The sequence below is a fragment of the Carcharodon carcharias genome, chromosome 15 (genome assembly GCF_017639515.1).
Source record: "Carcharodon carcharias isolate sCarCar2 chromosome 15, sCarCar2.pri, whole genome shotgun sequence".
Taxonomy (NCBI): Eukaryota; Metazoa; Chordata; class Chondrichthyes; order Lamniformes; family Lamnidae; genus Carcharodon; species Carcharodon carcharias.
Genome location: NC_054481.1, coordinates 56,228,483 through 56,251,648, shown reverse-complemented (window position 1 = coordinate 56,251,648; position 23,166 = coordinate 56,228,483). Strand labels below are relative to the sequence as shown.

Sequence of the window (23,166 nt, the reverse complement as noted above, 5' to 3'; positions counted from 1 at the left end):
GAGAAGGTTCACTAGGTTAATCCCGGGTATGGAGGGATTTTCTTATGAGGAGAGCTTGAGTAGGTTGGGCCTGTACTCATTGGAGTTTAGAAGAACGAGACGTGACCTTACTGAAACATATAAGATTCTTAGGAGGCCTGACAGGGTAGATGCTGAGAGGTTGTTTCTCCTTGCGGGGGTGAGTCTAGGATATGGGGGCATAATCTCAGAATGAGGGGTCGCCCATTTAGGACATAGATGAGGAGAAATTTCTTCTCTGAGGGTTGTTAATCTGTGGAATTCTTTACCGCAGTGGGCTATAGCGGCTGGGTCGTTAAATATATTCAAGGCTGAGATAGACATTTTTAATCAGTAGGGGAATCAAGGGTTATGGTGAAAAAGCGTGAAAGTGGAATTGAGGATTATCAGATCAGCCATGATCTCGTTGAATGGTGGAGCAGACTTGATGGTTCGAATGGACCACTTCTGCTCCTTTGTCTTATGGTCTTAACTAATTTGTTGTTAAGTTTTCTGAATAAGCACTGGTGCAAACAAACCCATATAAATAGGTCTTGTGCTTATTCACTTCTTATTAACCTGCATACATTGCTAAATGTAGTCTAGTATTCAGAGATGATCACTAGCATGAGCAGGCAGTTACATTAATGTTTTAGCAAAGATTAGGTTGCTAAACCCAGTTTATGACAACGAGCTCTGGACCCAGTATATACATTGTGCTTCTCAGGTCCTGTTATGAAAAAAGGTATGGAGTTGGGACAGTAGAGAGAATTTTTGGCTTCTCTGAGATAGATAAGAGCCTAGAAATCAAAGACTGTTCTAAAAAGATGCACTGCCCAAGTTTTTTTTAAAAATAGAAAGTATCAAATACACAGCATGTCCATCACTAATTGAAAAAAGAAGAGAAAGGTCAACATATCAGGTTAGAAGCTCCTTTGTGATGATTCCTGGTTCTGACAACTGACTAACCTGATGCATTTCTGTTCATATTAGATTTCTGCGTTTACCGTTTTTCTTTGTCTCCTTTGTGTTTATGCAGAAAGGTTCTCAAACCAGAATTATAAAGGTTCTCAAACGAGAATTATTTGTATTCTATCTGTCCTGTATCCCCTGAACATCCTGTATCCTGTATCTTAAGAACTCCTGTATGCTAGATTTTTTTTCTTTGCTGGTTGACCTACTGAGATGATTTTTGATTTTTTAATAGGTATCTGCCATGTTTCCTTTGTGCAGGAACACTGTTTTACTCAAGTTAGGACAGGGAGTCCACATGGTGTGCAGTACTTGCATACAGGGTCTTACAGCCATTTAAAAATCAATGTATTACCACAACAGTTATTCATTCCTCTCCAAAAAAATGTACTCATAATATTTTTGCATAATTATTGAATTTTTACAGCATAGAAGTGTGATTTAATCAATATCCTAAAAACAAATGAAATGGATTGGAAAGTGACCTTAACCTTAGAAAGGGACTGACAAGGATGCATTATGGACAGTTTCACACTATTTCACAAGTCAAGAATATTTAAGTATTAAATGGTTATTAATGCATAGAATTATCTTCAGAATAACAGGTTGAGATGCACCTTGTCAGGTTCGGATTGTATTATGAAATCTTAAATAGATCAAGGGCAGTTTTTGCTGCAAACTATTATTTGCATTCATTAATGAATGTTACCATTACACTGCACCCTGTGTTGATACTATGCTGAAATTTCCCTTTTGTGAGTGCCAAGGGATAGTATGCTGGAGCTGACTCTTCTTGTCCTTGTAAGCAAGTCTTAATTCCAAGAGGTTGTTTGGAATTGATTTTGCTTCACTTCGACTACAATGAACTGAAACTATTGCAAAGCATGCCCTTTATTTGTACTTCCTAAAGAAACTGTAGGTGACCCTCATTCAAGCCACTGAAATGGGCAATTGTGCTTTGGCCCTTAACAAAACACAACAGTTGTACAGAATGATAATTAATTTCAGTTTTTTTTACGTATAGTAATGTGATAAATGGCCAGGCAACCTGTTGCAGTGCCTTTGATTGAGGGGTGAATGTTGGTCAGGACTTCTGGCGTTCTCCCCTGCCCATCTTCGAATAGTTCCATAGGAACAATTAAGTTCACCTCATTAGACAGACTCAGCCTCCATTTGACTTATCTTTCTACTACTTATCTTCTGTGGTGGTTATGTGTACAGTAAAACTATACTCCCTTCAGTCACCGCCACACAGGGCATTGGTGCTGTAAGGAACATATTAGAAGTGGGAATTGCTGAACTGTGCTGTGGTTTATAAGAACATAGCAGATGTAGTCCATTCAACCGCTCAAGCCTATTCTGTCATTCAGTTAGACTTGCTGATCTTTATTGTAATTCCATTTACTTAGCTTGGCTCTTGCTTCTTGAGATAATACCGATTCAGCGTAGCACTAATTTTAAGGGTATTATACTTGTTCTGGACTGCAAACCCCCCCACCTATCCACCCACCCCCTACCCCACCAACCAACCCCAACTTCTTGACCTGTCCTTCAGTCTAAATGAAAGAGCAAATAATCAAAAGTGTGCATGTATGTACTAGGGGATTAGAATGATTATTCATTCACAGATTCCAATCAGTCAACACCAGGTTTCCCTCACCAGCAGTAGCAGTTTAGGAACCATTTGATCATTTTAGTCTATATGGAGCTATTTAACTTCAAATGCCATTCCTAACCTGATTCAGAATTTGAGGAGTTAATTGAAACTTGGGATCCATTTCATTAAATCCACACCTCTTGGGAGAAAAAAAATCTTCTAATCTCCAGTGTCATTTAAAACTTGTTAATTTTGTATCTATGTCTTCTAGCTCTGTACTTCTAGCGCAAATAGCCTGCTTTAAGTATGCATTGTTTGTTCCTTAGCATATTAAATACCTAGATCATGTCACCATCTCTTTTTCTAATCATCTCAAATAACAGCAGATTTAGGCTTGCCTGGGAACCTCAAATAATACGTTCCTTACATTAAAAAAAGGCTTGCATTCACAGGGCACCTTTTATGAGCTTAGGACACCCCAGGCTGTGCTACAGCCAATTATGTACCTTTGAAGTGCCCTCACATTTCTAATGTTAGAAAAACAATAACCAGTTTGTTCACAGAAAGCTCTGACAAGCAAATATGATTATGATCAAATAACAACTTGTTTTTGTGATGTTAATTTGAGAGATAAATATTGGCCAGCACACTGCGGAAACTTGGGTGTTGACGCAGATTTCTGTGCTCTTGTTTCTGAGTCGGGACTCAAACCCACAATCTCTGACTCTGAGGCAAGAGTGCTACCATCTGAACCACAGCTGACACAGCAGTGACTATACTTCAAAAATACTCTCATTGTCTGCAAAGCACTTTGGGACACCCTGTGATTATGAAAGTCATTAGAAAAGAAGCTTTTCTTTTGTAGAACAGTGGAGATTGGGAAGAACCAAGGTTTAAACTGTAGTCTATTCTGAGTTAGCATTACAATTAAGGCCCCCCCCCCCCCTCCATTTGCCTGAGTTGGTTTACAGTCATCAAATATTTATGGAATTATAATGTTCGATGCCTAAAACACCCTAAAACGTGTTGGAAAGTCCTGTGCTCTTATGTAATATTAAAAAAACTTTGCATTTATATAGCACTTTGAACATAATTCCAGAGTTTAGGGTCTTTGCAGCTGAAGGTATGGCCATCAATGGTGGAACAATCAATTGGGGTGCAAAGAGGCCTAAATTGGTGGAATGCGGAGATCTGAGGAGATTGTATAGCTGGAGGAGAGATAGGGAAGAGTTGAAAACAAGGATGAGAATTTTAAAATTAACACGCTGCTTGACTGGGGGCCAATGTTGATCAGTTAGAGCAAGGGAGATGGATGAGCAGGACTTGGTCCGAGTTAGAATATGGGCAGAAGAGTTTTGAATGACCCCGAGTTTGTGGAGCGTGTAACATGGGAGGCTGACCATGCATGCATTGGAATAATTGAGTCTATATTTAACAAAGGTAAGGATGAGGGTTTCTTTAGCAGATAAGCTGAGGCAAATATGGAGTCGGACAATGTTATAGATGTGGAAAAAGGCAATCTTGGTGCAGCATCAGATATAAAGCCCAGATAGCTAATAGTCTGGTTCAGCCTCAGACAGTTGCCAGGGAGATAATGGAGCAGGTAACAAGGGAATAGAGTTATGACAAGGACTAAAAGCAGTGGATTCTGTCTTCCCAGAATTTATATGGAGGAATTATCTAGTAATTGATGTTGGACAAATGTTCTGACAAGTTGGAGACAGTGGGGGGATCAAGAGAGGTGGTGTTGAAGTAGAGCTGGGTATGATCAGTGTACATATGAAAGCTAAAATAGAATTTGATGTGCTCATTGACAGTAAATTAGAAATGCTTATAGTTCGCAATCGTGTACAAATCTCTTCCTCTCCTTTTTCAAAATAGGACATTTTTCATTGTATAGCGTGGTTCAGTATAATTCCACTGTTTTTACAGCAGAAGAGGAGTCAGCCTATCTGGTTGCAAGGAATTAATTCTACTTGAGATCAATTAACTTTTGTGTTTCCTATGGAGTCCATTAGCAGATTGCAGCTAGAATACTGGACAGTGCAGCACAGTTACTCCTGTGCCCTTAGTGAAGGAGGTTTTATGGTTTCTAGCAACCAGCAGTGGGATGGATGTCAGGTGAGGAAAGGATCAGGCTTGCTGTGAAGAGTTTGAGGAGGGAGAAGGTTGTAATTGAAAGAAAGAAAAATATGTCTGCTCGTTTTGAGAAACAAGCTTAGTTGCAACACCCAAGCTAATGAACACAGCCAGGTAAAATTAATGCATCGTATCCTTGCCGGAAGATCATATTGCTGAATCAAATAAATTTACTGCTCTTGCTCCTGAGCAAGGATTCCCAAGGATAAATGGTCTATTATGCTAAAGTGGTGTCCTATTGATTCAGGTTTTACATGTTTTACTATATTCAGACTGAGTTTCCAAAGGATTTGATAGTGAACTGCCACCTTCTTAAACACTAAATTAGATGCGGTTGTGTGCTCCTGATATGGTGCTGGTTCATTCATTGTGTTTGTAATTGTCTATCACATAGTTGATGAGCTAGGATAGAAAATTATATTTGTTGCTCTTGTTCTTGATCTCGTTCTGCAACTGCACTAGTGAAATGAGGTGGAACAAAATCTATGATAAATGAGCTGATACCTAACTTGATTCTAAGTCCTTTTAATTTTCACACTACTCAGTTTTGAAATTGTTCGGTTCAGATTGATGTTTTCAAATACTATTACATTTCCATGCCTTAATTAAAGATGGTGTATTTTGTTCATACTTTGATCCTCTAATTTTTTTCAATAACCTCCAACAAAATGTGCTCAATATATACCTTTTGTCTGAGAAAGGATAAAACCTGGATACATTGCTCTAAATGTGGTCTCACCATTGCCACATACTAGTATAAAATGTTCTCTTTTGTTTTATATGTTATACCATCACAACTTAACTTGCCATTTTGCTTTCTTCACCACTAGAGAACACTCCTGATGGTGGTAGTGATAGCTCTGTCGTGTTACAATGCTTCTAGAATGTTTCCACTAAGTACATAGTCCACCTTCCTTTTCTTCAGCCTGTCCTCCTCATTTTATACTTGTGTTAAATTCTTGTCATTTCTTGCCCTGAATCCTAGCATCGCCAAAACATTGTGAATTTCCGCACCCTGATTCTCATTGCTTGTCCTAGTGGCTCTTCAGATTTAGACATCTGTGAACTGACTCGATTTTCTAAGTTAGTTAAAGAAATGATTAAATTACCACAGTTGCAACACCAACTCCGATGGCAGACTAATAACACTGGCTGTCGGTCAATTATCTTCCCATTTGCTGCTACTCTTTGCTTATTTCAACTAATGAATATCGGCTTGACTCACTTTGTAGCACTCTTGCCTCAAAGTTAGAAAGTTTTGGGTTTTAACACCAGCTTCATTATCGAGGCTGAACAATAGTGCTGCATCGAGTGCTTCAATATGGTAAGATACAGTCTTTTGGGTTATAAATAGAGGAATTGACCATATATCTAGGTCGATGTGCAAGATAGCTGCAGTGTTATTTCAGAAAGATAATTCTGTCATTGTGCCCCAGCCACTAATTCTGCCTCTGCCGTCACCACCAAAAATTTACTGTTCGTGGGATTTTGATGTGTGCATATCATCTGCTACATCTGAATGCCACTACTGTGGCTATGTTTTATAGGATAGAATCATAAGATGGTTACAACACAAAAGGAGACCACTTGATCCATTAACCCATCTTCGGTCTCTGCAAGAGCAATTTATCTAGTCCCACTCACTGACATTTTCCCAATAGCTCTGAAAGTTTTTCCCTTCAGGTGCTTATACAGTTCCCTTTTGAAAGCCAAGATTGAATCTGGCTCCACAATCGTTTCAGGCAGTGCATTCCAGATTGTAACTATGAACTTAGGTTTTCCTCAGGCCACTTTTGCTTCTTTTCTCTTAAATTCGTGTCCTTTGACCCTCGACCCTTGCAGCAATGGAACAGTTACTCTTGATCTACAGTACTGTGTCCTGATTTTGATTTAAATTCATGATTTGAAGCACCTCTATCAAATCTCCTTTCAACCTTCTTTTCTCCAAGGCAAAGAACACCAGTTGTGCTAATTTATCCATGCAGCTGAAGTCCTTTGTCCCTAGAATTATTCTTGTAAATCTTTCCTGAATCCTCTCAAAGCTGTCACGTCCTTTCTAAACTGTGGTGCTCTGAAGTGGACATATGAACATACAAATTGAGAACAGGTGCAGGCCATTCATCCCCTCGAGCCTGATCCTCCCTTTGGTAAGATCATGGCTGCTCTGATTGTGGCTTCAACTCTACTTTCCACTCTATCCCCGATGCCCTTGACTCCCTTGTTGGTTAAGAATCTGTCTAACTCAGCCTTAAAAATACTCAATAGCCTAGCCTCCACTGCTCTTTGGAAAAGAGGGTTCCATAGACTAGCGACCTTTGAGAGAAAGAAAATCTTTCTCCACTCCATCTTAAAAGGGAGACCCCTTATTTTTAAACTGTGTCCCCTAGTTCTGGCCGATTCCATGAAGGGAAACATACTCTTGGCATCCACTTTGTCAAGTCACTTCAGGATCTTATATGTTTCAATAAGATCACCTCACATTCTTCTAAACCGCATTAGATTCAGGCCCAATCTGTCCAACCTTCCCTCATAAGACAGCCCCTGCGCCCCAGGAATCAGTCGCGTGAACTTTCTCTGAACTGTTTCTAATCCAGTTATATAAAATAAAAGCAAAATACTGTAGATGCTGGAAATCTGAAATAAAAACAGAAAATGCTGGAAAAACTCAACAGGTCTGACAGCATCCGTGGAGAGTGAAACAGAGTTACCGCTTCGACTCTGAAGAAGGGTCATATGGACTGGAAACGTTAACTCTGTTCCTCTCTCCACAGATGCTGTAAGACCTAATGCCAATATATCCTTTCTTAAACAAGGAGACCAAAACTTTACACACTACTCCAAATGTGGTCTCATCAATTGCAGCAAAATTTCTCTACTTTTACATTCCATTCCCCTTACAATAGACAATACTCCACTTGAGGCAGAACCATTGTTTTATAAAGGTTCAACATTTAGTTTTGTACCTCTATTTATAACACCCAGGATCCCATATGCATTTTAACCACTTTGTCTACCTTCCCTGCCACCTTCAACAATTTGTGCATATATACCGAAAGGTTTCTCTCTTCCTGTGTCCTTCAGTTCATTTTGCCACATCCTGTTTTCCTTACAAAAATATATCACTTTCCACTTCTCTCCGTTGAATTTCATCTACCATGTGTCTACTCATTCTACTAGTCTGTTTCAAAGTCTATGACTACCCTCCTCATAGTTCAATATGCTTCCAAATTTTGTGTTATGTCCACATTTTGCAATTGTACACCCAAGTCTAAGTCACTAATATATATCAGGAAAAACAGTGGCCTCTAGTACCAACCCCTGGGAACCCTGCTGTATACTTTTTTTCCAGTCTGAAAAGCAATGACTGACCAATATTCTGTTTACTTTCACTTTACCCATTTTGTATTTGTGCTGCCACTTCCTCTTTTAGTCCATGGGCTTCAACTTTGCCAATTATGTGGCACTTTATTAAATCCCTTTTAGAAATCAATATGCACCACATCAACTGCATTAAATTCAGCAACTCTCTCTTGTTATCTCATCTAAAAACTCAATCAGGTTACTTAGCATGGTTTACCTTTAACAAAGGTAACTAATTGGCTGAGAAGTGAACTTCTTATGGTGCTCCCTTAAACACCCTCGGGTTGTTTCTGGAACTCTCACAATTGATGAGAATGTTGGGACTACAAATAGCCTGCTTCCATCTTCAGAAAGAAAGAGTGAGATAAAGATAGGTCAAGGGCTTTACCCACCTTCAGTGCCTGTAATCTACTTAATACCTGTTTTTTTCTGATTTATCAAATAACTAGCCTGCACATGCACTGAAAGCTTATTGCCTGCGCCGTGCGCACCACACCCCCCCCCCCAAACTCTGCTCTTCTATCTCTCCTGTACTGTTAAATCTTTATTTCCCCTTCAAATGTTTTGTTCCAGTACAACTAGCAATAAAGCATTGGTCCAAACATTATTATCTGCAAATTGTTTGGATACAAGTAGCTTTTAAGGTGAAGCATGAGAACTTTGTGGAATTGATACCATTGATTGAGTGAACAGGTGTGCATTTTGAAGATGCACAGCTCAATAGAAGAAGCAACTTACTGGCGTTAAACAGTGTTTTCTTCTTTAATTTGTGGCCCCTTCCTTCTTTCTCAATATTCTTCTGATGTTTGTGGGACCAGCAATTGAGGTACAACAATTACATTTCTGACACTAAAAGTCGATGAGGAGATCTGCCATTTCAATAATATTGAGTGTGGATGAAGCTCTTCAGGAGAGCTGTTTGAAGAGGTATTGCTGTTGTCCAACATTTTCAGTATTTGTTATTTGATTTCATTGATTTAGTGTAAAGGTCTCAGAAAGCAACATCTTACACCATAAACTGTACTCATAAGCAAATGTGTATTTTTATTGCTTTTATTTTGCAAGTGTCTCTTGTTCCAACTTAATTGTAATCAATTTATCATGGTGGTACTAACATGAAATTACAAAGAGGACAATGGGAAGCAATCCCGCATTTTCCAATGATATTCTTTTGTTCTAATATTTTTGTGAGAATGTCACATGAAATATATACATAAATCTTTTTATTGCTTTTGCTGTGTAAATTGCCATGTTTCAACCCAGTCATAATACTGGACATCTTGGATGCCATGACATTTTATTGTCAAGAGAATAGTTAGATGGCAATTTAATATGCACCTTTAATATTATTCAGTGTGAATTTTTATTGGAAATATCTCTGTGAAAGTGTATTTCATCACTAAGTTATGTTAACCTATCATTATCTCCAGAAGTGATGAGATCTGATGGCATCAAGATGAAAGATGATAAAATGATGTTCTCATTTAGTAATAGTTTCGCTAAAAACTGAAATAAGTTGTTGGAATTGATTTTATGATTGTTCACTTGGTCAGTGTACCAGATGAAGCAGGTACGTCTTGGGTTTGGTTCTTGACTAGTATTGAGTTAACTGATCACAGGTTAACAGAGTGTTGTTGGTATCGCGAGGCAACAGGCGAAGAAACTTAATTCTGTTTGATGTCAAGTGACTGCTGGAGGTATACCTTTCGGGAACAACTGTGGTGACCATCACAGCTAAATAGCCATCAACACCACTATCGTGGCTCATGTGAAAAATTGTCTCTTGAGTGAAATACCAGAAGAATTGTACCTGCATGAATCATCACCATCTTCAGGAGAACAAGGATAAAAGTGTGAAAACAAATAACTATCATCTATCATTTATTTTCTTTCATTTTATATAGTTTGATTCCACTTGAATAAATGATAAATGAAAATGTATTTATATTTCCACAATGGTGGCAATAATATACAGGTTCATTGTCAATTGTAATGTGAAAATGTACTTAATTACACATAACGTAAAAATTAATACTCTGTTTGCAATGAATGCAAGCAATTTGTGTAATGCAGGCCATTTTCTATTCTCCTAAATGATTTTATTGAATTGTGCAAAAATTCACATGGTTTCTTAGGTCATGGTACAGTACAGAATACATTTTAGACTGAAAAGTACTTGCAGATACATATATTGATAGTCTTGGTCAAGCACTTATGTATAAGTAAAGTAAGGCCTGCAATGCCACTGAACAAGCTTAATGTAAATGGCATCCCATTCCTCCTGAGCGGCACCCACCTTGACTGTTTCCTGGCCTGTTGCTCTACCTGTGCTCAACTGGCTGCTTGAGCACTGCTCAATCAGTGCCACCTCTTCAGTTTTCCAGGTTTGCTTCCTCACCTTCAGGAATTTTCTGACTCCCTCATGTAGAGAAAGAGAAAAGCTTTAGAGATTTTAACAAATTAAGAAATCAGTCCAAACACACTCCAAGTTGTTCATATGGAACACAGACAAATAATGCAAATATTGCCTAACATTACAAATATCCATTAGTTTTATTCAGAGGTTTCCTATCTTCTTGATAGTCTTTATATTTTGATTTCTTCTGTTCCATTATAATTGTGCATGATATTTATATTCCTTTATGGATTTTAAAAAAAATTATTTTGCATCTCCCACCTTGTGATTTATTCGTTTACTGGCTGTTAGCACTGATCTCCCCTTTCTCAATATTTTCTCAGCCTTTTATGTCTTGTAAATTTCTGTTGCTTACTCCTTGTCTCTGATCTCCTAATTTATAAAAAGGCAAGATTTGGGGGCAGAATGGACTGTACCAGTGGCCTTTCACAGCAGAATTAAAGAGCAGTGTAACCCAGAATGCTGTGATAATATCCTCCTGTTTCCCCGCCAGTTATCCTGAGTCCAGTTACTGTACAAATGCATTAGCAGTATAAAAGTCCTCATATTTCAGTACAAATTGGCAGTCTGGCTCAATTGGTCAGTTGAAAAAGAAATGAAACTGCTTTAGTATGAGTTGCTCTCTTAGAAACATGGAAAATAGGAGCAGGAGTAGGTGATTTGGCTCTTCGAGCCTGCTTCTCCATTCAATACTCCTGCTCCCTCCCCAAGCCCCTTGACACATTTAGAGTCTAGAAATCCATTTCCTTCTTAAATATATTCGGTGACTTGGTCTCCACAGACTTCTGTGATAGAGAATTCCACACGTTCACCACCCTGAGTGAAGAAATTTCTCCTCATCTCAGTCCGAAATGGCCTAACCCGTATCCTGTGACTGTAACCCCTTGTTCTAGATCTCCCCAGTCAGACGAAACATCTTCCCTGTATCCAGTCTGTCCATCCCTATCAGAATTTTATACGTTTCAATGAGATCCCTCCCATATTCTTCTAAACTCCAATGAGTTTAGTCGGCCCAATCTCTCTTCATACGCCAATCCTACCACTCCAGGAATCAGTCTGGTGAACCTTTGCTGCACTCCCTCTCTATGGCAAGCATATCCTTTCTTAGGTAAGGAGACCAAAACTGCGCATACTATTCCAGGCGTGGTCTCATCAAGGCCCTGTACAACTGCAGTAAGACATCCTTGCTCCCATCTTCAAATCCTCTTTCAATAAAGGTCAAAATATCATTTGCTTCCTAATTGCCTGCTCCACCTGTATGCTTGCTTTCAGTGACTGGTGTGCAAGGACACCAAGGTCCCTTTGTACATTAGCATTCCCCAATCTATCACCATTTAAGTCATACTCTGCCATTCTGTCCGTCTTACCGAAGTGGATAACTTCACACTTATCCATGTTATAGTGCATCTGCCATGTATTTGCCCATTCAGTCAACTTGTCTAAATCATCTTGAAGCCTCTTAACATCCTCTTCAACTCTCACTCCCACCTAGCTTTGTGTCTTCAGAAAACTTGGAAATATTATATTTGGTTCCCTCATCCAAATCATTGATATATATTGTGAATAGCTGGGGTCCAAGCACTAATCCCTCTGCTATCCCACTAGTCACCGCTTGCCACTCTGAAAAAGGCCCATTTATTCCTATTCCCTGTTTCTTGTCTGTTAACCAATCCCATGTGCTTTAGTTTTGTATGCTAAACTCTTATGTGGGACTTTATCAAGAGCTTTCTGAAAATCTAAATACTCCACATCCATTGGTTCTCCCTCAACTATTTTGTTAGTTACATCCTCAGAAAAACTCCAATAGGTTTGTCAAACATCATTCCCTTCCATAAATCCATGTTGACTTTGTCTAATTCCATTGATATTTTCGAAGTGCGCTGTTATCTCATCCTTTGTAATAGGCTCTAGCATTTTTCTCTACTACTGATAAGCTAATCGGCCTGTTATTCCCTGTTTTCTCCCTCCCTCTTTTTTTAAATAGTGGGGTTAATTTTGCAACCTTCCAATCTGCGGGACTGTTCCAAAATTCTATAGATTCTGGAAGATGACAACCAATGCATCCACTATTCCACATCTTTTAGTGCCCTGGGAGATAGATTATCAGGCCCTGGGGATTTATCGGCTTTCAGTCCCATTAATTTGCCCAGCACTTTTTTTTTGTAATACTAATTTACTTCAATTCCTCCTTCTCAATGGACTCTTGGTTCCCTAGCATTTCTGGGAAGTTATTTGTCTCTTCCGGCGTGAAGACAAAGCCTATGTAGTTGTTTGATTGCTCTATCTCCTTGTTCTCTATTCACTTTCTAAAGTCACCCATGATTACTGTAGCATTCTTGTTACATGCATCTCCAGTTTTCTGTTTAATGCCGTCCCTACCTTACCACTACTGTTTGGAGGCCTTTAGACAGCTCCCACTAGTGTTTTCTGCCCCTTGTTGCCACATAGCTCTACCCAGTCTGATTCTACATATAGATTTTCTGAGCCAATATTCTTTCTCTCTATTGCACTGGTTTTATTCATAACTAGGCAGCGCCAGCCCATTTCCTTTTCCTTTTTGCCTGTCCTTCCTAAATATCAAATACCCTTGGTTATTCAGTTCCCAGCCTTAGTCACCCTGTAGCCATGTCTCTGAAATAGCAATCATATTGTAGCCGTTTACACCTACTTGCGCTGTCAACTCGTTTGCCTTATTGTGGGTGCTTCGTGAATTCAGAAACAGAGCCTTTAGACTTGTTTTGTTCGTATTTTTACTGATTTTATTTTATACTATGGCCCAATTTGCTGCTAGCCCTTGTTTCCTCTGCCTTCAAGTTTTGCTTTCTACTTTTCTGTCTTTAATTTCTTTGTTTCCCTTTCTTGTGTCTCTCTGCTCAGATTCCTATCACCCTGCCACTCTAATTTAAACCCTCCCCCACAGTACCAGTGAATACCCCTGCGAGGATATTGATTCTGGTCCTGCTGGGGTGCAACCCGTCCAGCTGGTATAGGTCCCATATTCCCCAGAATTGGTCCCAATGTCTCAGGAATCTAAATCCCTTCTTCCTACACCATCTCTCCAGCCACGCTTTTATCTGGTCAACTCTCCTATTCCTAATCTCACTAGCACATGGCACTGGGACTATTCCTGAGATTACTACCCTTTTGAGGTCCTACTTTTCAATTTATTTCCTAGCTCCTGATATTCTGCTTTCAGGACCTCATCTGTTTTTTTTTATATCTATGTCATTGGTACCGATATGGACCATGACTTCTGGCTGTTCACCCTCTCCCTCCGGAATGTCCTGCAGATGCTCTGTGACATTCTTGACCCTGGCATCAGAGAGGCCACATACCATCCTGGTGTCATGTCTGCAGCCACAGAAATGTCTATTACCTTTACTATAGACTCCCCTATCGACATTGCTCTCCCACTTCTTTTTTTCTCCCCACCCCCTCCCCATGCAGCTGAGCCACTTGTGGTGCCATGGACTTGGCTCTCGCTGCATTCCCCTAAGAAACCATCTCCCCCAGCAGTATCCAAAATGGAAAATCTGTTAGAGAGGGAGATTGCCCCAGGGGACTCCTCCACTACCTGCCTAATGTTTTTACTCTGTCTGGCAGTCACCTGTTCCCTTTCTGCCTGAGCACTCTTTATCTGCAGTGTGTCTACCTCACTATACATGCTATCCATGAAGATCTCAGCCTTGCAGATATGCCATAATGAATCAAACGCGGATTTCGAGTAGGAGCAGCTGGAGATACTTCCTGCACACGTGGTCACTCTGGACACTGGAAGTGTCCCTGACTTTCCACATCACACAGGAGCAGCATTCCAGATGGCTGAGCTGCCCTGCCATGACTCACTGTTAAATTACTCCCTTTACTTCTACTTCATTTAGTTTAAGGAATATTAAGGACAGTAGATACACTCAACGGGTGGTACTGAACAACTCTTGTGCTGGCTCCTGGTCCCGTTCTGACCTCGGGCCTCATTGCCCTCGCTCTTTAAGGCCGCTGCTCTTATTGCATTATCAAATGCCAAAAACAAAAGCAAAGAGCCCTTCTGCCGCTTCCTCCAATTCCCAATAATCATCCAATTCCCAGCACTCTATTCTAAGTCGCACTCAAGTGCTAAATCACACTAAGTTGTCTGGCTTTATATGCTCCTATGATAAAGGCTAGCTGGTCTAGTTGCAGAGGAACCAGTTTCAGCTGCTTCTTTTGTCCTCGGAAAATGCCTTGCAGATTTGCCTTGCATCTGCTCCATGTAACACTTGACATGGGAGCCTTTGAAAAAAGAGATATGTTGCCCAAGCTTTTCATGTGGCACTAATCAGGACAAATGCAAGAATGCCAAATTTCAAACAAGCGCAATGATTTATGCTACAGGAGAAAAGGGGTACTAAATGGTTTGGCCAAGTTGACTCTGGCCAAGACGTTGCCATGGAGAAAGCAATGGGAAACTAGAGGCTCCCCATACTTCTAGGTAATTCAAAAAAAGGTACAAGGGTTGAACATATTTCTTAGGTTTGCATAGAATGAGTCCCTCCATATGAATGTTAAGTCACTTATAGCAAGCGTAAATGAGCCACGTTTTGAGCTCAGCTGATTATCTTATATTTGTTATTGGTCTAGCTTTTGCACACTTGGATTGTTCAGCAAATGCTGTCCATTCGCAGAATCACATCTAACAGTAGACGTTTTGGGTTTTGCAACTGTGGGCTGGTTGAGTACAATTTCTGCTCTGGCTATTGCTACTAGTAGGAGGAACATGTTGTTTGATTCAATCAACTAATCGTTGGAACATATAGCAGACTGTACTCAACCAGCCTGCACATGCAAAACTCAAAATAAAACTTCTACTGTTAGGTGTGATTCCATGATTGGGCAGTACTTGACATGTGCTAGTCAGAGTAGAAATTGCAGGATATCAGATGAATATGTGGCTGAAGAGATGGTGTGAGGGGGAGAGTTTCAGATTCCTGGGACGTTGGGACTGGTTCTGGGGGAGGTGGGACCAGCACAAACTGGATTGGTTACACCTGGGCAGGACCAGGACTGATGTCCTAGGGGAAATATTTGCTGGAGTGGCAGGGGGATGGGAACCTATGCAAGGAGTCAGAGGAGGGGGAATCAAGGACAAGAGCAAAAGACAGGGGAAAAAGGAAAGTGATAGGTAGAGAAATCAAGGGCAATAATCAAACAGGGCCTCAGTGAAAAATAGTGGGAACGGGACAAGTAATGTTAAAAAGACAAGCCTTAAGGCTTTGTGCCTTAACAGGAGGAGCATTCGCAATAAAGTGGATGAATTAACCGCACAAATACGTGTAAACAGGAATGATATAGTCAGGATTACGGAGACATGGCTGCAGGGTGACCAGGGATGGGAACTGAACATCCAGGGGTATTTAGGAAGGACAGACCAAAAGGAAAATGCAGTGGAGTTGCATTGCTAGTTAAAGAAAGAGGAAATTAACGCAAAAGCGAGGAAAGATATTAGCTCCGACGATGTGGAACCTGTATGGGTAGAGCTGAGAAACACTAAGGGGCAAAATACATTAGTGGAGGTTGTGTATAGACCCCCAAACTGTAGTGGTGATGTTGGGAATGGCATTAAACAGGAAATTAGAAACGCATGCAATAACGGAACATCTGTAATTATGGGTGACTTTAATCTGCATATATAATTTGGGCAAATCAAATTAGTAACAATACCGTACAGGAGGAATTCCTGGAGTGTATATGGGATGGTATTCTGGACCAATATGTTGAGGAACCAACTAGAGAACAGGTCATCCTAGACTGGGTATTGTGTAATGAGAAAGGAATAATTGGCAATCTAATTGTGCGAGGCCCCTTGGGGATGAGTGACCATAATATGATAGAATTCTTCATCAAGATGGAGAGTGACGTAGCTGACTCTGAGACCAGGCCCTGAATCTTAATAAAGGAAGTGACGATGCTATGATGTGCGAGTTGGCTATGATGGATCGGGAAACGTTACTTAAAGGGATGATGGTGGATAGGCAATCGCAAACGTTCAAAGAGCGCATGGGTAAACTGCAACAATTATTTATTCCTGTCTGGCGCAAAAGTGAAACAGGAAAGGTGGCCAAATCATGGCTTACAAGGGAAATTAGAGATAGTATTTGATCCAAGGGAGAGGCATACAAATTGGCCAGAAAAAACAACAGACCTGAGGATTGGGAGCAGTTTAGAATTCAGCAAAGGAAGACCAAGGGATTGATTAAGAAGGGGAAAATAAGAGTACGAGAGTAAGCTTGTGGGGAACATAAAAACTGACTGTAAATGTTTCTATAGGTATGTGAAGAGAAAAAGATCGGTGAAGATAAACGTAGGTCCCTTTCAGTCAGAAACAGGGGAATTTATAATGGGGAACAAAGAAATGGCTGACCAACTAAATAGATAATTTGGTTCTGTCTTCACAAAGAAGGACAAAATAACATACCAGAAATGTTGGGGAACACAGGATTTAGTGAGAGGGAGGAACTGAAAGAAATCAGTATTAGGGAAATGGTGTTGGAGAAATTCCCAGGGTTTGAAAATTTACATCCCAGAGTACTTTAAGAAGTGGCCCTAGAAAAAGTGGATGCATTGGTGGTCATCTTCTGAGATTCTACAGACTCTGGAACAATTCCTACAGATTGGAGGATGGCTAATGTAACCCCATTATTTGAAAAGGGATGTAGAGAGAAAACAGGGAATTTTCGACCAGTCAGCCTGACATTGGTAGTGGGGAAAATTCTAGAGTCCACTATAAAAGATTTCATAGCTGAGCACTTGGAAAACAGTGGCTGCATTGGACAGAGTCAGCATGGATTTACAAAAGGAAATCATGCTTGACAAATCAACTGGAATTTTTTCGAGGATGTAACTAGTAGAGTTGATGAGAGGGAGCCAGTGGATGTGGTTTATTTGGACTTTCAGAAGGCTTTCGACAAAGCCCCACATAAGAGATTAGCGTGTAAAATTAAAGTGCATGGGATCAGGGGTAGTGTATTGAGATGGATAGAAAACTAGTTGGCAGACAGGAAACAAAGAGAAGGAATAAATGGGTCTTTTTCCAAATGGCAGGCAGTGACTAGTGGGGTCAGTGCTGGGACCCCAGCTATTCACAATATACATTAATGATTTAGATGAGGGAACTAAATGTAATATCTCCAAATTTGCAGATGACACAAAGCTGGGTGGGAGGGTGAGCTGTGAGGAGGATGCAGAGATGATTCAGTGTGATTTGGACAACTGAGTGAGTGGGCAAATGCATGGCAGATGCAGTATAATGTGGATAAATGTGAGGTTATCCACTTTGATGGCAAAAACAGGGAGGCAGATTATTATCTGAATAGCTATAAATTTGAGAGGGGGGAATGTGCAACGAGACCTGGGTGTTCTCGTATACCAGTCGCTGAAGGTGAGCATGCAGGTGCAGCAGACAGTAAAGAAGGCAAATGGTATGTTGGCCTTCATAGCGAGAGGATTCGAGTACAGGAGCAGGAGTGTCTTGCTGCAATTATACAAGGCCTTGTTGAGAACACACCTGGAATACTGTGTGCAGTTTTGATCTCCTTATCTGACGAAGGATGTCCTTGCTAATAGAAGGAGTGCAGCGAGGGTCTACCAGACTGATTCCTCGGATGGTGGACTGACATATGAGGAGAGACTGAGTTGGTTAGGATTATATTTGCTGGAGTTCAGAAGAATGAGGGGGATCTCATAGAAACCTATAAAATTTTAACGGGACTAGACAGGGTAGATGCAGGAAGGATATTCCTGATGGTGGGGGAGTCCAGAACCAGGGGTCACAGTCTGAGGATACGCGGGTAGACCATTTAGGACTGAGATGAGGAGACATTTCTTCACCCAGAGAGTTGGTGAGCCTGTGGAACTTGCTACCACAAAAAGTAGGCCAAAAAATTGTATGTTTTCAAGAAGGAGTTAGATATAGCTCTTGGGGCGAAAGGGATCAAAGGATATGGGGAGAAAGTGGGAGCAGGCTACTGAGTTGGATGATCAGCCATGATCATAATGAATGGCGGAGTAGGCTTGAAGGGCCGAATGGCCTGCTCCTGCTCCTATTTTCTATGTTTCTATGAATGTGCTAATAACAACACTAATATCCAATTTAAGGTAATCAATTGAGCTTGTAACATGGCTCATTTACACTTAGTAGAAGTCACTTACATTCATATGCAGGAACTAGTTCTTTGCAAATATAAGAAGTATGTTCACACCTTGTGCTGTTCGTGAATTACCCGGAAGCATGGGGAGCCAAAAGTTCCCTGTTGCTTTCCCCATGGCAACACCTTGGCCAATTTCAGTTGACTTGCCAACAAATCAGTGCTCTTCTCTCCAGTAGTATAAATTGTTGTGCTCATTTGAAATCTGGCATTCTTGCGTTGGTCCTGATGAGTGCAAGGTGTAAAGCTTTGACAGCATGTTTCCCTTTGAAGTAATATTCAAGTCCAGTACTACCAAGCGACCGATTAAATGGTGAAAGTAGAAACAAACTTTAAATCTTCAATCCTGGCATCCCTGAATACATAGATTAGCTCAAGTGTAGCGATAATTACAGAGGTGTATTTCAAGGAAAATTGTTTTTATTATACAGCTGAGGAACATTGAGAGCATATCACTGAGTCCCCTGAAGACTAATATGGTCTTATAGTAAATGAGTTAATCTATCCCTAGATAAAAATATATTTTCCAGGCCTTGAATGTTACAATAATGACTGCATCTATTGATGTACGCTTTGGGGCAATAAAGCCTCAATGATTTTACACTCCAAGTGGTCTATCATATCCAGAATCTTGATTTACAACTCTGCCTTTAGTTCTTATTTCTACATTAGTCAGCAGATGTGATCTTGTCGCATGAAGTGAAGTTGCTGATTTGATTGGAAATAGCAGAGCAGTAGGAGCATAAGAGTATGGGTAGGCCATTTGGCCCCTCGAGCCTGCACTGCAATCTAACCAGTTCATGGCTGATCTTGTACCTCAACACAATCTTCCTGCACTATCCCCATTTCCCTTGATGTCTTCATATCTAGAAATCTATGGAACTTTGCTTTAAATGTACTCAATGACTGAGCCTCCACAGCACTTTGGGTTAGAGAATTCCAAGGATTCATCACCCTCTAACTGAAGAAATTTCTCCTCATCTTGGTCCTAATTGGCCTACTTCTTATTCTGAGATTGTGTCCCCTGGTCCTGGGACCCTCCCCCCAACCAGGGGAAACTTCCTTCTTGCATCCACCCTGTCGAGCCCTGTAAGAATTTTGTACGCTTTACTGAGATCGCCTCTCGTTCTTAACTCTAGAGAATACAGCCCAGTCTCATCAATCTTTCTTCATTGGACAATCCTGCCACCCCAGGGGTTAGTCTGGTGAACCTTTGTTGCACTCTGTCTATGGCCAGTGTATCCTTCCTAAGGTAAGGAGACCAAAACAGCACACAATACTTCAGGTATGGCTCTACATAACTGCAGCAAGACTTCCTTACCCTTTGCAATAAAGGCTAACATACCATTTGCCTTCCTAATTGCTGACTGCACCTGCATGATAGCTTTCAGTGACTTATGAACAAGAATAACCAAGACATTAATACTTTCCAATCTCCCCATTTTAGAAATACTCTGCGTTTCTCTTTTCCTACCATACTGGATAACTTCACCTTTTTCATTGAAGCCTCTTTGTATCCTCCTCACAACTCACACGTCCACCTAGTTTTGTGTCATCTGCAAACTTGTAACTATTAAATTTAATCCCTACATCCAGATTATTGATATAGATTGTGAATAGCTGGGGCCCAAGCACTGATCCTTGTGGTACCCCACTAGTCACAGCCTGCAAACCTGAGAATGATCTGTTTATCCCTATTCTCTGTTTTCTGATCATTAATCAAGGGACATAAAAGTTAGGATTAAGAAAAAAAGAGAAGCTTACGGCACATACCGAAGACTCAAAATGGCAGAGCCCTTAGAGGAGTATAAAAAGTGCAGAGGGGAATTTAAGAAGGTAAGCTAAGAGAGTGCATGAGAAAGCATTGGTGGGTAGAATAAAGGAAAACCCAAAGGGGTTTTTTAAATATGTAAAGAGCAAGGGAATAACTAGGGAAAGGGTAGGGTCAATTAGGGACCTTAGAGGTAATCTATGTGTGAACCCGGAAGATGTGGGTACAGTCCTCAGTGAATACTTTGCATTGGTCTTCACATTGGAAAAGGATGATGCAGGGTGGCGGACTGTGAAATATTAGAGGAAATTAACATGGAGAGAGAGGAGGTACTAGTGGGTTTAGTGGCCTTAAAAATGGTTAAATCCGCAGGCCTGGATGAGATATATGCCAGGCTGTTGAGGGAGGCAAGGGAAGAGATATCAGGGGCCCTAGCAGTAATTTTCAAATCCTCTTTGACCACAGGTGAGGTGCTAGAGGGCTAGAGGACTGCTAACCTTGTCCCATTATTAAGAAAGGGAGGAAGAGATAGACCAGGAAATTACAGGCCAGTCAGTCTATCCTCGGTGATGGATAAGTTACAAGAAAGAATCTTGAGGGACAGAATATATTTGTACTTGGAGAGACATGGATTAATCAGGGATATTCAGTATGGATTTGTTAAGGGAAGGTTGTGTTTGATGAATTGATTGAATTTTTTGAGGAGATAATTAGGAGTATTGATGAGGGTAATGTATTTGATGTGGTCTACTTGGACTTTAGCAAGACTTTTGATAAGGGCCCTCATGGCAGACTAATCAAGAAAGTAAGAGCCCATGGGATCCAAGGCGAAGTGGCACGTTGGATCCAAAATTGGCTGAGAGACAGGAAGCAGAGGGTGATAGTAGAGAGATGTTTCTGAGACTGGAAGTCTGTTTCCAGTGGGGTTCCGCAGGGCTCGGTGCTGGGGCCCCTGCTGTTTGTGGTGTACGTAAATGATTGGGACTTAAATGTAGGGGATATGATCAAGAAATTCACGGATGATATGAAAATTGGTAGGGTGGTAAATAGTGAGGAGGATAGCCGTTAACTGCAGGAGAATATCAATGGACTGGTCAGGTGGGCAGAGCAATGGCAAATGGAATTCAACCTGGAAAAGTATGAGGTAATGCACTTTGGGTGGGGGGGTGGGGGGCTGACAAGGTAAGGGATTATAATATGAATGGTAGGACCCTGGAAAGTACTGAAGATCAAAGGGACCTTGGTGTGCATATCCATTGATCCCTGAAGATAGCAGGGCATGTAGATAAGGTGTTTAAGAAGGCATATGGGATACTTGCCTTTATTAGCCGAGTGTAGAATACGAGAGCATGGAGGTTATGCTGGAACTGTATAAAACTCTGGTTAGGCCACAACTGGAGCACTGCATACAATTCTGGTCACCACATTATAGGAAGGAAATTATTGCACTGGAGAGGGTGCAGAGGAGATTTACCAGGATGTTGCCTGGGCAGGAGGGTCTGAGGAAAGATTGGATAGGCTGGCTGGGGTTGTTTTCCTTGGAGCAGGTTGAGAGGGGACCTGATAGTGGCACATAAGATTATGAGGGGTATAGATAGGGTGGATAGGAAGGCACTTTTTGCATTAGTAGAGGGGTCAATAACCAGGGGGCATAGATTTAAGTTAAGAGGTAGAAGGCTAAAAGGGGAGTTGAGAAATTTTTTCATCCAGAGAGTGTTGGGAGTCTGGAACTTGCTGCCTGAAAGGGTTGTTGAGTCAGAAACTCTCGTAACATTTAAGAAGTATTTAGATATTCACTTGCATTCCCATAGCCTTCAGGACTATGGGCCAAGCGGATTAGTGTAGTCAGGTCTTTGTTGACTGGTACGGACACATGGGCCGAATGGCCTCCATCTGTGCTGTAGACGTCTTTGAGTCTCTAATGAATCCTCAATCCATGCCAGGATATTAACCCCACTTGCATGAACTCTAATTTTGCTTGCTAACCTCCTGTGTGGGAAGTGATAGAAAGCCTTCTGAAAATCTAATTACACCACATCCACTGGTTCTCCCTTATTTATCCTGCTTGTCAGATCCTCAAAAAAAACAACAGGTTTCCTAATTGGACAACCTGGCCATCCCAGGGATTAGTCTGGTAAACCTCCATTGCACTCCCGCTATGACCAGCATTTCCTTCTTAGGTAAGGAGACCAAAACTGCACACAGTAGTCCAGATGTGGTCTCACCAAGGCTCGATGCAACTGCAGCAAGGTTTCCTTTCTCCTATATTTGAATTCCCTAACAATTGTCCTTGCAATGAGAAAGAGCTAATTAATAACCTCATTGTAAAGGAGCCTTTAGGGAAGAGTGACCGTAATATGATGGAATTTTGCATGAAGTTTGAAACTGATGTAGTTCAATCCAAAACTCGTTTCTTTAATATGAACAAAGGAAACTGTGAAAGTATGGGGGTAAGTTGGCTGGATTGTGAATGCTTCATGCTATCAGGTAGAGTGCCTTTAATTCTGTATTATTATGTTCACTATCTCTAGCTTTAACTGTTGGTACACTCTGTTCTTTCCTGACACACTGTGATAACCATTTCCTTTATTGCTATCCTGCTCTCTTACCTCTTCCACTCATTTTATCCCATCTTCTCTCATCCCTACTATTTAGTTTAAAGCCTTTTCTACTGCCCTAGTGATACGACTTGCTAGAACACTGATCCCAGCACACTTGCTGTGGAAAGGTAAGG

At 40.8% G+C, this 23,166-nt stretch overlaps 1 protein-coding gene across 2 annotated transcripts in view; it reads left to right on the top strand.

The window, feature by feature from the left end:
- Positions 1-23,166, top strand: part of mad1l1 (mitotic arrest deficient 1 like 1) — a 996,118-nt gene that overhangs the window by 288,685 nt on the left and 684,267 nt on the right. The gene's annotated exons all lie outside the window — the stretch shown is intronic.